The 14665-nt window shown below is 36.5% G+C and overlaps 1 protein-coding gene across 2 annotated transcripts in view; it reads left to right on the top strand.

Moving 5' to 3' along the window:
• The window catches only part of GABA-B-R2 (gamma-aminobutyric acid type B receptor subunit 2), an 802816-nt gene that overhangs the window by 32578 nt on the left and 755573 nt on the right, over positions 1-14665 (top strand). The gene's annotated exons all lie outside the window — the stretch shown is intronic.

Below are 14665 nucleotides of genomic sequence, written 5' to 3'. Positions count from 1 at the left end.
GCTCCAATTTATGGTTATAGTTTGATAGTCTTGAGGATCCGAAGACTTCTCTGTCCGGGAGTTGTCGCAGAGATGAAGTACCGATTAATCGCACTTAATTTTGGAATGAAAAACTTTATTAAAATTTAATTTAAATGCTCTGTTACTATCGAATTAGAAAGTTCATTCGTCAATTCCGATGTTGCTTGCTACGTTTTTGCTGTATAAGTGTGTTGTGTGAAATCCAAATTGATTTACCCGGGAGTAATCACCACGTGGAAAATGAAAATTATTTTTATAGTAAAATTATGTAAGTAAGGCAGAGATCTTGGCTTTAATTGAAAAATATAGTCTAACAGATACTTTAATAGAATCTCCGACTTTCTTATCTCATTAAATAAATGAAAACTAAAAGATATAGTCTTAATGATTCTTGAAGAAAAATTTTCTCCTTATTTAACCAGTTAAGCGTGGAATTTAGTTTTTTTTAAAAAAAAACCCACAGTGTGCGGAATTAAAATCAGACAATGACGTGTATACACGTCGAACGCAGGGCAGAACAACCAAAAGTTTACAACGTCGTAATAGTCACTGCAAGCACTTTTTCTGCAATCTCTGGGGCTTGAGATTACAGAGCATTCTGTGCTCTTTCAAAATCTTGCACCGCTTCACGTATGTATTGCTCTAGTTAACTAGAGACGCAAGAGCTTTTACAAAGAAGAAAAGAGCTTTGAATTCTGTGCAAAATGAAATCATGCTCAAACTGAGGTTTGAACCTCTATCTAAAAGGTAAAAACGGCATTGCACAAGGGTTGAGAGCTTCTAATTGTGTGCGTAATTCCCAATCTCTAATGCGGTGACCAAACATGTTCCAACCACTTATCATTTGGCTGACTCCCACCACCTCCCTCCGTATAAAATAATTGGCAGTTCTATTGGTAAGATAAAGGAAACATCCCACCAAATAATATTCTTATTGTATTTTATTAAAATTTCGAGTTTTTATAGTAAATGGCAATTTTATATTTTTCACAACGAGTACATACGTCGAACGCACCGTAACAGAGATTTGGTTTGACGTGTATTCACGTCAAACGCGCTTAACTGGATAAGGGCTTAAGCTTCTGTGTTTCTGTCGGGAAATTAAAAACTGTTAGCTACTTTTATCTGCTAAAGTAGGGAGTTTCTCCAGAGTGAGGCATTTCGCAATAAGTTCCCTCGTGATCTGTATTTTATGATCGTGATACGATTTCAAGTCCCTTTTTTTGGAGGACAAATTAGTTCTGACTAATTTTACAGATAAAAAAAGAAGATAAGCCCGGGGTACCGCCTAAGCCAATAAAATTCCAAGCTGCTCTACTATTTGCATAATATTTTCAGTTTCTTTGAAGAAACTTTTCAGCGCAGTATATCGATCTCTGCTAATTTTCGAGAAGCTATTCTGCAAGCTGATGATCCATATTTGCTATAGAGTTAATTTTAGAATCGATTCCCGTACAAATTCATTTACTAAAATTCATCATTGATCATTTACTAATAAAATAATAAAATTTAATGAAGGCAACTCAAAAATAAAATTAAAGAATCCCTTTTACAAAGAATGCACCAAAGAATTAAATTATTTGGGTATATTTTACACTTAGGGTTTTTTCTTCTCCGTAACAACCTTTTAGAGTGGATCCAGAGTTAGTATAGCAGCTGTGTACTAAGCCTTTGTAATAGATCTGAAATCAATAAGTGGCGCTCCAAAAAGCGATTGAATGATACTTTATGTTTTAGAACAATGCGGTATGGTTGGCAGGTGTGAGAGCTAAGATATGTTAACGAGCTGTTTGGTTCATACACCATTACATTCAGCCAAGTGCATACCAAATCTTGTTATAAGATTAGCATGCGGTCCCTTCATATATCATATTACTTTTGAAACTGTGTTTTTTGGGACTGACTAACCTAAACTTTGTAGAGCAAAATGATACCTTTGAATTTCTTTTCTGAAATTAATTCCTTGTTCAGTTCTAAAATTTAACTTCACCTCTCAACTAACGAGATATTGTTTTTTAATTATTATTTAAAGATTTACATCTTTACAAAAATTGAATCTACTATCGATTCGTGAAATATGCATGTTTATAAAACATGGGCGAGATGCCACGGAATGGCTGGAGTTCTACCATTCAGTGAGGTCAGTGTGAAGGGCTAAGTTTGATGAGCAGTACGGAGGCGCTGGTCATTTTCTTGAGTACTACTGAGTGAAAGTATTGAATACTATATGGGATACTTGATTGAACCACAAACTTCGTTCACGATTGCCCTAAGGGATGTTTTCAAATGAGAGTTTTGAGCTTCTGTCAAGAAGTCTAGAAAGAATTTAGTTCCTTCTGTGAAGTGGCTAAAGGATACCTTATTTTTTCGCTCTACATCCTTTCAGGTCCCTCGGCTTCCTCTACAATTTTCCTCCAGTAATCTCTCCTTTTAAGACTTGTGACTCCATCTTACTATTGCCGGTTTGGCAATATCTTCTTCCAATTCTGCAATCCACCTTCTCTTCGATTTACCCACCTTTCTTCTTTCTTCGTCTTTATTTTTGTAAGTCTTACTTTTCATCTTCATGTCCCAACTAGTCGACACTTTTCCCTTTAATTTCTGACACTTTTCTTACTTACCAAAATTCCTATCAGCCTTTGTAGTGTCTACAGGTTTATGGGTTGTCGTCTATTGTTATGGTGAATGAGCAATATGTACAGAGCTGTGATACTTCGTACTTCCCTACTCCTCAAGCAACTGCAAGCAACAGTTATCCTTGAAGGATAATAAGAGATCTTAATTATTGAGATGTTTGTATTTAAATGGCAAAGTTTTAAACAAATTGGTAATTTCAATATTAAATTGCCAGAAAATTTTCTTAAATAGAAGTTTAAACCAGTCCAATTTTGGATATTATTATTATTTTTTTTTAATTCAAGGCGCTTCAATATCTGTGGTCATGTGCACCCTAAACAGATTATTAAATTAATATCTCCAGTTTTCTCCGTAATACTTAACTTTTGAATGCAATCACTTGCTAAATTAACTTAAGTTATTAGACTTTCTGTTCCGATCAGAACTGCCGGCAAATATGGCAGTTGACAATGTTAAAACAAAATGTACTAAATGCAAAAAAAAAGTGTAAAAATTGTCAGACTAATAAAAGTGTCAATCATTTGTCGAAACACTTTTTTAATATTAATATATTTGAACCCAGTCAGCAGAGTTACAATTAAACGATTCTACACGTATTTTAAGTTCATTTTAAAATTCAGAGAGATTGCTCACTGAATATAAATCTTATACCAATATGAATGCTAAATAATAATAACCCTTGATTAAAACAATTAGGGAACTCTACATTCAATGCGAACGCCTCTGAAAATTCATTTTATTCTCGTACAGAAGTTTACAAGTACAAGAAGTAGTAGGGGTGACCTATTAAATAAGTATTGCATGCCAGTAATTTTTCAATTACAGTAAAATGTTATATCTAACAAGTGCCATTCCAAACAGGACTTCCTAAGACCCATCCTAGGGTCATATAACCCGTTCCAAAAAACGGTAATTTAGAAAACTTAATCTTAATTTATGTAGATCAGTATAATGCTATGAAATAAAAACAATTCTTAGTTTGCCATTTTTGCATTCTGACTTTGAACTGCAATTACAAAAAAATTTTTAATTACACTTAACGCAAGTCACTCGTTTTTGTTTGTTTGTCATACTGCACCACGTGACATTGAACAGTTCGCTACTTTAGTAATAATAATAATAAATAATTAAATTATCAATAAATTATTTTATAGATTCTACAAAAATAGTAAATAAAGAACTAAAATGGAAACGTTACAAGAATAAAACGTTTCTGCAATTTAAAGTTAAAATGTTTTATGTTCTGATTTGATTGATGTTAAAGTTACATAAATATTATTCTTTCATTCAAATTGTTCATTTCTAAAACTCTAAATGCATCGACAATCAAGAAAAACTTTCTGGTTCAAATCTGCTGGAGATGAGTAACACAATTGTACTAGAGTCCATCCAAACCTCTAAGCGACAAAACAGAGACTTCTGAAGTTGGGTTTCATTTGCATTGCAAATAACTTTATCCAGAGTATAAAATGTTGGAGTGTGTGTGTCTATGTGTGGGTGGAAGAGAGAATGACGAGGAGGACTCAGTGTACGCCAAAAAAGAGGAATTGTATTTCTTGTTTTTAATTTGACACTGCTGCTTCTTTAAAAGTTCATTACTTTATTACGCTCTTTAAAAGTTCTTATTATTATTATTATTATTACTCGTATTAACAGAATCAAACAGGACAAGTTAACAGTCTGAAGGAAAATGTTCCATTAAGGACTTTCCATTAGCGGCAACAGCTATAATCTTAAAGAAAATGAAATTCATTTTGCTGTGTACGAGTACTTCTACGTATATTCATTAATGGCGACTTAAGTAATGAGTTTTGTATAAATAAATCCAGTAAACAGTGCACACCGTTCCTTTATTTGCGATAAACAAAAGCAAGAAGAGTTTTTTAATCAACATTATATTGACTTAATACGCTTATTTTACGAACGACATTAAAACTGCGCACCCCATGAAAATAGGGATCCGTGATGATGATGCGATTAATTAATTGGATCCCCGCAGCAATCTAAAGAGTTTAAGCTAAAACAATTTTAAGGCACCTCGCCATTTGTCTTACCAGAAATTCTGCTGTCTTACCAGCCTAAATTTACCAAGTGATTTAAAGGAAATCGTCTCTTTTCAGTGCACTAGCTGACTCGTTTATAAATGCACGCGAAGCAATACTCACTTCACATCTCCTGCATTTCTATCCTATCGTCGCGGTATTTATTTCATCTAAACCCGACCTGGGCATCTGGCAGCCCACGGGCTGGGCTCTCCAGCAAGTTTTTATTTCTGCCCGCGGAGCCGTGAAAGAAGCCTGGCGCCCCAACCACCGCCGATCATCGCATGGCTTGCTGCTCTTAGGTAGGACTGAGTTAAGTATATTAGCCCGGACATGGAAAACCATTTCAATTTCTCCAACATGAGAGTGTTGTCCCCCGGAAAAATTAATTGCCCCATTTTTAACCAAGTGCCTTAGAAAGAAATTAGAATTACAAAATGATTATAAATAGGCATAACTAAAATATCAAGCGCCCCGCAAGGGGTGGTTGATGCATGCAACCACTTGGGGAGCAGCGCCCCCACGGGTCACCACAGCTCAGTACACCATGCTCGCTCATTGGGACAGTACACTATACACTTACACAAGCACACCCTACGCTACAGACAAGGTCATGGACAGTACACAACCTAGGGCCACCGCCCCTAGGAAACCACCCCGGACGGGGGAGTCGGTTCGAAGGCTCTAAGGTAGCAGCCTTACCATCGAACTCGGATGCTGAGGGCCGATAACCCTCACATCAAAAAATTACCTTATCATGAAACCTCAAAATGAAATAGCCGGTTCGATCTCAAGGAAACGACTTGGCCGTCAAAAGGATTTAAATCTCGGATATTGGAAACAGTGGAACATATTGGAATCTCGGGTCTCTGGTAAACAGTGAGTACCAAGTTGGTTCAGAAATAAAAAAAGAGGATCATGGCCGCTAACAAATGTTACTTTGGCCTAGTAAGGCATGTAAATAAGTAGACTCATCTCTCGGGACACAAAAGCCCTTCTCTACAAAACTCTCATCCGACCAGTGCTGAGTTATGGTTCCGAAGCGTGGGCAATGACCAAGGCAGATGTCCGGGCCCTTCCGCTTTTTGAGCGGAAGGTGCTCCATAGAATCTGTGGTCCTGCACGCGATGGACCGAATTGGAGAAATAAGAAAAATCAGGAATTGTACACTCTCTTCACGGATCCTGATATAGTAAAAGTAATAAAGCTTAGTAGACTGCGATGAGTGAAGATGAGTTTCCTAAGAAGGCACTGGAAGGAAACATGCAAGGATCCAGGAGGGTAGGCAGACCAAAGCTGCGCTGGAAGGACAGTGTGGCAAAGGATGCTGCATCTATGTTAGGATTCCGAAACTGGAGGGCGGCTGTGCAGCAAAGAGACGCCTGGCGGGCACGTCTTGAGGAGGCCAAGACTCTGCATGAGTTGTAGCACCAGTTAAGAAGAAGAAGAAAACATCAAGGGCAGACTTAGGGTAGTGAGGTTTATTTAGTGATTGCAGTTGGGGTTGGCCCATTTCAATATTAAAATAGCTAATTTAAATAATTAATCGTTGAATTGCTGGAGACTTATTCACCAAAGTGATTTGAGGTATGTGTCTCTCATTACATTGAGTAGAAAGATAGTCTAGTTTTGTGTTTCTTTTTATTTAAGAATTTGACAACTGCACAGCTGGTACAAGTATGAAAATATCGAAAGTACATAAAGTATGTGCGCAAGTACACTGACTCTGATTTCTTGAACGGCAGCCATCCAGCGATGACAGCCGTAATAAGCCCTTAAGGCGTTAGGACTGACTTTCTGCATAACCAATGAAATAATTAAAAACAAAACAATATTTAAGAACAAATATTCATTTTAATTGAAAATCAGAATAAATATGAAATTAAAGTATATTTGTTCCTCTTATTATAGTTCCGCTGGCCGTTGGAGGTTAGGTATCCCCATCTTGGCTAGTTTTACTTCATCCACAGCGACTTGAAATAAAGATTTAGTCCTCCAATGAAACCAATCACAGAAGATTCTTTAAACAAGAATGACGTCTTCTAACTGCACTATGTTTCCCTTGTATTTAACAGGTGCAATCATTTGCAATGCTCCCTACTTCACTCATCAAGTGTCTCAATGCACTTCATTTCTTTATTGTATTTAATATGTCTCCATTCTGATTTTTTCTTCTGAACACTTCTTTATTTGTCACTTTATCAAACCCAAGATATTTTCAATATTCTGCTGAGTTGCTCATTTCAAATGCTACGATTTTCTTGGAAGTATTTTGGGTACAAGTCCTTGACTCGTCTCCATAGAACAAAACGAGAGAAGATACATTTCAAAATTTCATATCTTAATTCTAAATTAAATTCCCTGTAGCATAAAAAATTACGCATTTTTTTTTTTAAAAATTGTAATTTCTATTCTACATACATTTCTTGTAAGTGGTTCTTTTGTTCAGCTAACTAGCATCCTGGATACTTGGGTTTGGAAGCTCTTCGCAAAGTTTGCGACGCGACAGATGATGCGGTAATTAAATTAAAATTGGTCTGTTTCTAACAATCATATCTATCGTATTTAATTTGTTGATACTTCTTTCTTATTCGTTTCTTTATTTTTTTATTTTGTACAGCTTTTATTTGTAAATCACGCACGTTACTGGCAATAAGGACTTTATCGACGTTGTATCCAATATTATTAATTATTTGATCCTCGATATACTCGTATCTTCGAGTGCTCCATCATAAATAGCTTCAGAATGTACATTGAAAAGGTTGGTGAATGTCTGCTTTAACAGAGATCTGCTCTCTGCTTCCAATCAATTATGAATACCAATTGTACACTTCTTTCTAGTACATTCCGAGAACTTTTCAAACCACCCTCGTATTTACATCTCTACTATCCAATCCTTACTTATTGAGCAAGTTTATTAGCTTAACGTTTTGTGTTCTGTCAAAGGATTTCTGTTAATCTATGAAGCACATGTGAAGGACAACATTCATAACTCGTAAGTTCTTCTCCGATCATTTGTATAGAAACGCAAAGCCTCCCTTTTGTACCAAAACCTTTTGTAAATCCTATCTGTGTTCAGTTTACCCATTCAGATGCTATCCTTTTCAAACACTATATTGTACAGTGATAGAATATCAATTCCAATATCTTCTAATAATTTTATATTTTCCATAAAAATTTCATCTTGTCCTATAGCTTTACCATCTTTAGAAGATGATTGTATATTCCTATTCTGATTTCAAAATGTCAGGGCCTATATCATCCAAAGATTGTTCAGAATAAGGCGCTCCTTGATCACTAAGATTGCTATTCATGCCATACATATAATTTATCTTTAATGTTACTCAAGATATTATGATTTTTATCTAACAAAACTGGAGTGCATTTTGTCTTTTGAATTTAACATTACAGTTTGATAGATTTCTTTATGAAAGTTAGAACTAACATAATTTCTTTACATTCTTCATTCAACTTACGCTGCTTTGCATCTCTGATTTTCTTTTTGATTAAATTTATAATTCCATACATTTGTACATCAACAGACTTAAATTTGCTTACGTTCTACCATTAAATCTAAGATTACTTCGGTCTTGATTTATTTTTGTTTTGTACCATTTATTATTAACCAGGAGATGCTTTTTTTGGTAACTTTGCAACATATTTTAACTCAACAACAAGGCCATTTTAAGGTAATAACGTTTGTTTAGAAAATTTTGTGGTCCAAGTTTTTTAGGATTATTTTCAGTAACCGGATGTAAAAAAAAATTATATGCAGAATGTAACTTTAATGGCCTGTATGTGGCCATTCTCTCAGCTACTCCGGAGCGCTAATGCGTGCTACCCCATAATTCCACCTACGAACTTTACTTTGATTTTTGTTTTGTTTAAATGGAAAAAGTAGAAATAAAAAAAAAGTTATTTGTTTGTAAAATTTATAATTCCTAAAAATAAAATAAAATAATAATAAAATGTTTCAAGTCATCGTGAAAGTAGGAATTTGTCTGTTACTCATCGTGAGAGACGGAATTGCGATGGTGCAGATATCGATTTTTTTTCACGAGAAATATCCGCTTAATGTCCCCCTAAGTCGCAAAATATGATTTGAACAAATTGAATTTGTTTGTGTATGAGATTGGTGGGAGGTGGTCATTAAAACTCAGACATAATAACACTCTCATTCCGTGGTCGACCCCAAGTACTTAGGGCTAACTTTAGACAACAAACTGACTTTCACTAAGCACGTTCAGGACAGGCAAAATAAACGCAGGTAAACTGGACTACGACTATTATTTCCTTTTCTCTCACGTGACTCCAAAATGACTGTGACTAACAAACTCCTCCTTTACAAAGTAGTCATTAGGCTGATGTTGCTCAACGCCTGCTCCGCCTGGAGCCCTGACTTGTAGTAGGAACATCAAGAAACTTTCTTAGACTCGCAACAGACTTTCCACGACGCACTAGAATTGACTCACTCCACGAGACTGCGTCCATTATCCCCGTTTACTCTTCACTCCTTTATCCAAAATCGTCTGTTCAAACTTCTTTCCATCCTAGGCTGCCATCCCAATCTATTATGCCGCGACATAGCCTCCTACGATCCTTCTGCAACATACAGACACAGAAGACTAAAACATATACTCCTCTAACTCTCTACACTAGCTGCAGGTTTTTCCTCTCCTTTTTTTCCTGCATTCCAATCCTCCTCCCCTAACTTTCTCTTTCTTCACTAGATAAGAAGGTTAAAATGTATAATACATTTACACTTCATATTTATTTTATGTATATAAATATTTATTATTATAATAAATATTTATTCTATCCTGGTCATTAAAACTCAAAAATTGAAGTTCAAATTTAATAACATGTCAGTGTTCTTTTGGAGAAAATCAACTAATGATTGCTTTACTCCAAAATGGCTCCAAGGATTTTCTGTAAACTTTCAAGTTCATTAAAAATAAGTAGAGGCACATTTCTGTTATATTTAGTAACTTTTTTGAGGAAAATGCTACTTAAGCCAGTTCTAAGATGGAGGTGGAGTTAAGCTCTTTATCAGTGTAATACTATTAGGAATTTCATTGTATTGTATTTATTGCTTATAAATACTTAGTCTTGAGTTTGACGAAACATTATTTAAACATGGTTCGTTAGTTTGTTTTCTAAACAATACAAAAATAAAGTTCTCATCAAAGAACACAAATATGTAAAATAACTTTTTGTTTGCGGAATTTAAAACGTTTATGAGTACACAAAGCGCTAATCATGCGAGTTTCTCTTATATTGAACACATTTGGGCACATAATGTTACTGAGAAGCACAGTAATTACCAAGATAATGAACAAAAATCTTAAAACATTACTATTCGATTAAATCATTATCTAAAATTTTAGACAGTGAATCAAAAAATTATATAGATTACATTGTGTTTTGAGTGAGATATGCAAGCGATATCGTATTTATGTCTGAATGAGGTAAAAACAAGATAATTGATCAGGAAGTGCTGTAAATGATCAACTTTGCCAGATTTACAGAGTTCACGAGATTTAAGTCCTGATAATTCACGCTTTATCCCAGTGGGAAATTGGCGAGAAGTTACTTTTACTTGCTAAGCAAATTTGCGTTATTAGTCTATTATTTAATAAACATGAGCATTCCAAATTTGAAAGTGAAATGAATATACCGATTAAGTTGGTACGCCTTGTTGCGATGAGTATGTCGAATGTTCACTGCGTCGTGCGGATACAGTCGAACATCCCCTCTCAATTCCAATCGAGAAACGGATTAAGGCAAGGCGATGCATTAGCCTGCTTGCTTTTTAACCTGGCTCTCGAAAGATTGATCAGAGAGTCGGAAATCCAAACCACGGGAACCATTTTCCATAAATCTGTGCAGCTCTTAGCCTACGCAGATGACATAGACGTTGTGGGTAGAACAGTCGATGCTGTAAAGGATGCTTTCCTGAGAATTGAAGCCAACGGCAGGAGATTGGGTTTGGAGGTTAATGAGGAAAAAACAAAATTCCTCTCCACCGACCCAACACAAAAAGAACCACTCCGCATACGGGACTACGCATTTGAAAATGTAGCTGAGTTTGTCTACCTGGGATCTCTTGTGACAGCCGATAATGACGTCTCCCAAGAAATAGGAAGGAGGTTGCTGTCGGCTAACAGATGCTATTACGGCCTAAATAAGCGCAAAGAGACACCAAACTTAGGCTGTGCAAGACCCTCATTCGGCCTGCTTTGGCATACGCGTCAGAAACCTGGACCATCTCAAAGACAGACGAACACCGTTTGCAGGTGTTCGAGAGAAAGCTACTGCGCAAAATCTACGGCCCAGTACGTGAAGGCACGACCTGGCGACGTAGGAAGAATAGGGAGTTATATGATCTAATGAAGGAACCCCCAGTAGTAGCCTGGATTAAATTAAACCGGCTGAGATGGGCAGGCCATTTGGCGAGGCTGAGTGCCGATGAGATTCCCTCCAAACTGCTGCGCGGGACCCCGGATAGGAGACGGAGGGTAGGTAGACCTAAACTGCGTTGGACTGATGGAGTTGCCCAGGACGCGAGGAATATCCTCGGACTGCGTAACTGGATGGCGGCCGCTAGAGATAGAGACGACTGGCGGAAACATGTTGAGGAGGCCAAGACCCACATCACTGGGTTGTAGAGCCAGGAAAGAAGAAGAAGAAGAAGAAGATTCCAAATTTGAAGAAAGGGAGGAATGAGTGAATGTGCCTCTTCATGAATTGATTTTCAGTTTTATTATACGACATTTCGTCCAAGTCGCCTTTAAACTTTAAATTGGCATTATTTATTGCGCTCCAAGGAGTCCTTAAATACTTTTATGAGGGTAAATTTGATTAAAGGTATTCTGGGCGCCATATTTGCAATAAGAAAAAGAGAAAGTGTTACATACAATAAGTGGAAAATTCTATAATTTTAGTAACCAGGCACCGACCGACAGATGAGTCTCAAAATATTGGTTTTAAGATTTATTCGTAAGGATGTGTGGCCAGTTGCCCAAAGCGTTGAAATATAAAACAATCAATCTTTTTATTGTTTTTAAGATAATTTCTTGCAACAAGGGTTGAGTCAATTTACAAGATAATAGTAGTAATTACAAAAAGACGAAATAATATAATAATAATAATAACAAATAATTATAAAATAAATTTACTCTGTTTGATATGATGCAGAAAATAGATAAATAGTAGTAATAATATCTAAACATAATCATTTACCTCGAAACAAAACAAAATGGCGAGAAAAAGTGATATAAAAGAAATCAGATTGAACTGCTACTAACTTTCCAAAAAGTTTTTTACTTTAAAGATTTCTGAACGTATAGAAAGGTGTTATTCAATTTACAATAAGTGTCAATTGTCAGTAAATTTGACAGTGTACTTCGCCCATAGGATATAAAATGTAGTTTAAAAGATACATTCGCCTAAAACAATTCAACATACGAGGGTCGTTTGAAAAGTCCGTGCAAAGTCAGAGAGATAGCACTACTGGCGCGTATCGAGGTTATGTTTAGTTAGTAGCATCTCTTGGAAGAACGCACACCAAGTTTCAACCAGATCGGTCTATTTCTTTGTGTTTGGCATTCGTTTGAATCGAGGAAGTCGAGTGATTTTCAAAAAATGGACGAAAAAGAATTTCGTGTGTTGATTAAACACCACTTTATGAAAGGCAAAACGCCTCAGGAGACTAAAGAGAAGCTTGATAAACATTATGGTGACTCTGCACCTTCGATTAGAACAGTTTATAAGTGGTTTCAAAATTTTCGGAGTGGCCATATGGGCACAAGTGACGTTGAACGTTCTGGACGCCCTGTTGAGGTTACTACTCCAGAAATCGTTGATAAAATCCATGATATGGTGATGGATGACAGAAGAGTGAAGGTGCGTGAGATTGCTAGTGCTGTGGGCATCTCGAATGAACGGGTACATAATATTTCGCATCAACATTTGGACATGACAAAGCTATCCGCAAGATGGGTGCCGCGATTGCTCACGCTTGACCAAAAACGAAATCGTGTTAAGTGTTGCAAGGACGGTTTGCAGCTGTTCCAGAAGAATCCGCAGGACTTTAAGCGTCGTTTTGTCACTTTGGATGAAACATGGATACATCCCTACACTCCTGAGACCAATCTAAACAATAGGTTACCAAGGGGGAATCTGCGACAAAAAAGGCGAAGACTGTTCCTTCGGCCGGAAAGATTATGGCGACTGCCTTTTGGGATTCGTAAGGAGTAATCCTCATCGACTATCTGGAAAAGGGTAAAACTATTACAGGTGCATATTATTCATCGTTATTGGACCGTTTGAAAACCGAGCTGCAAGACGCCCACGATTGGCCCACAAAAAAGTCCTTTTCTATCACGACAACGCACCAGCTCACACCTCAGCAGTTGTGGTCGCAAAATTAATGGAAATAGGGTTCTAACTCGTTTCACATCCCCCCTATTCTCCAGACTTGGCTCCCTCGGACTACTATTTGTTCCCCAATATGAAGAAATGGCTGGCGGAAAAAGATTTTATTTAAACGAGGAGGTGATTGCAGAAACGAATGGCTATTTTTCAGACTTGGACAAATCCTATTATTCGGAAGGGATCAACAAACTAGAGCAGCGTTGGACGAAGTGTATAAGCCTAAAAGGAGACTATGTTGAAAAATAAAAAAGGTTTACCCCAAAAAATTAAGTAGTTTCTATTTTTGCACGCACTTTTCAAACGACCCTCGTAGTGCATGATAAAAGGAAGAGTTTCCTAGATTATCGCTTACAAATACACATAAGTTACATTGCTGCTCAGAATTAAATCTATATGAAACATTATTAAGGAAGATTCTGCAGTTCTTGCTTACAAATAACCTCAATTGGCTGGCTACTCTTAATCTGTTTATGTGATACTGAAAGAAGAGATAAAGCGTTCAAATATGAATCTTCCAAACATAAGTTTACTTGCTTCGACATGCAAACTTCACTATTTAAAATAAACGGGTATAACAGTTATAAAAATCTGGAAATACAAATAATGACAAATTTTAACAAATAAAAGGTGAGCGAAATAATGTAGAAACTGAAAAATATTTTGCTGAATTGGGAAATTTCTTTTTTTGAAAATATATATAGCTAGATTTGTATCGACAGATAGCGATAAATTTGTTGGTGCGGTTTACCAAATGTTATGTAGGTCCGTGATAGAAGGTACTTTATTATTGGGTGGAAACAAGATAGAGGATTTCGCGGTCCGCGACAGAGCATGGGAAGAGCATAGTCAGCCGTGGCTGGGTGATGTTGCCCTATATTTGTTCTGTTAGATACTAGAATGTTGTTCTTAAGGCAGCCATCTGCATATGTAATACAGGTGCGATATTTATGTAACGGCGGCCTAGTCTTAGTATGACTGCATAGGCTCAGCCACGCTGTTTACACTGCCCAAACTCAAGCAAGAACTTTGCAGGTTCGCTCTACCTATCGCTACTTAAGCTTATCTTAGCTTCAAATACAAATATTGAAACTTCAAAGCAAACAAGGCTCCAACTTCTTGGAGCAAGAACTCTCTTCAACCACTCAAGATAACACTAAGAAACTTTTTAGTTTTCCATGCATTGTCAGAGAATTCACCGTCTGAAATATAAAAATCGTTTGTGAATACCCACTTGGCATTCTCTTAAGATTATTCTCAAGGTTCTCAAGGTCACATTTAACTCTTACAAACATTGTACAGGTTGTGACCATACATTACACTGAAAGGTAACCTAACAGGTAGCCTATTTCTCTTACATTAGGAGAACTGCTTTAAAACAAATTTTTATAGAAAATTGATAAATGTATCTCTATTAATAGCAACTGGAGTTAGGACCGAGCATTTAGAAGCAGCGAATAGCACTTCAAATGAAACTTAGCAACCATCTTTGCCATAAAGCACCCTTCATCGAAATTTCCTGAACAAATTAT

Source organism: Rhodnius prolixus, unplaced genomic scaffold (assembly GCF_049639745.1).
Source record: "Rhodnius prolixus isolate KJV_2025 unplaced genomic scaffold, Rpr scaffold_2, whole genome shotgun sequence".
Taxonomy (NCBI): Eukaryota; Metazoa; Arthropoda; class Insecta; order Hemiptera; family Reduviidae; genus Rhodnius; species Rhodnius prolixus.
Note: the sequence above shows the minus strand (reverse complement) of the source record. Positions and strands in the feature narration are given on the sequence as shown.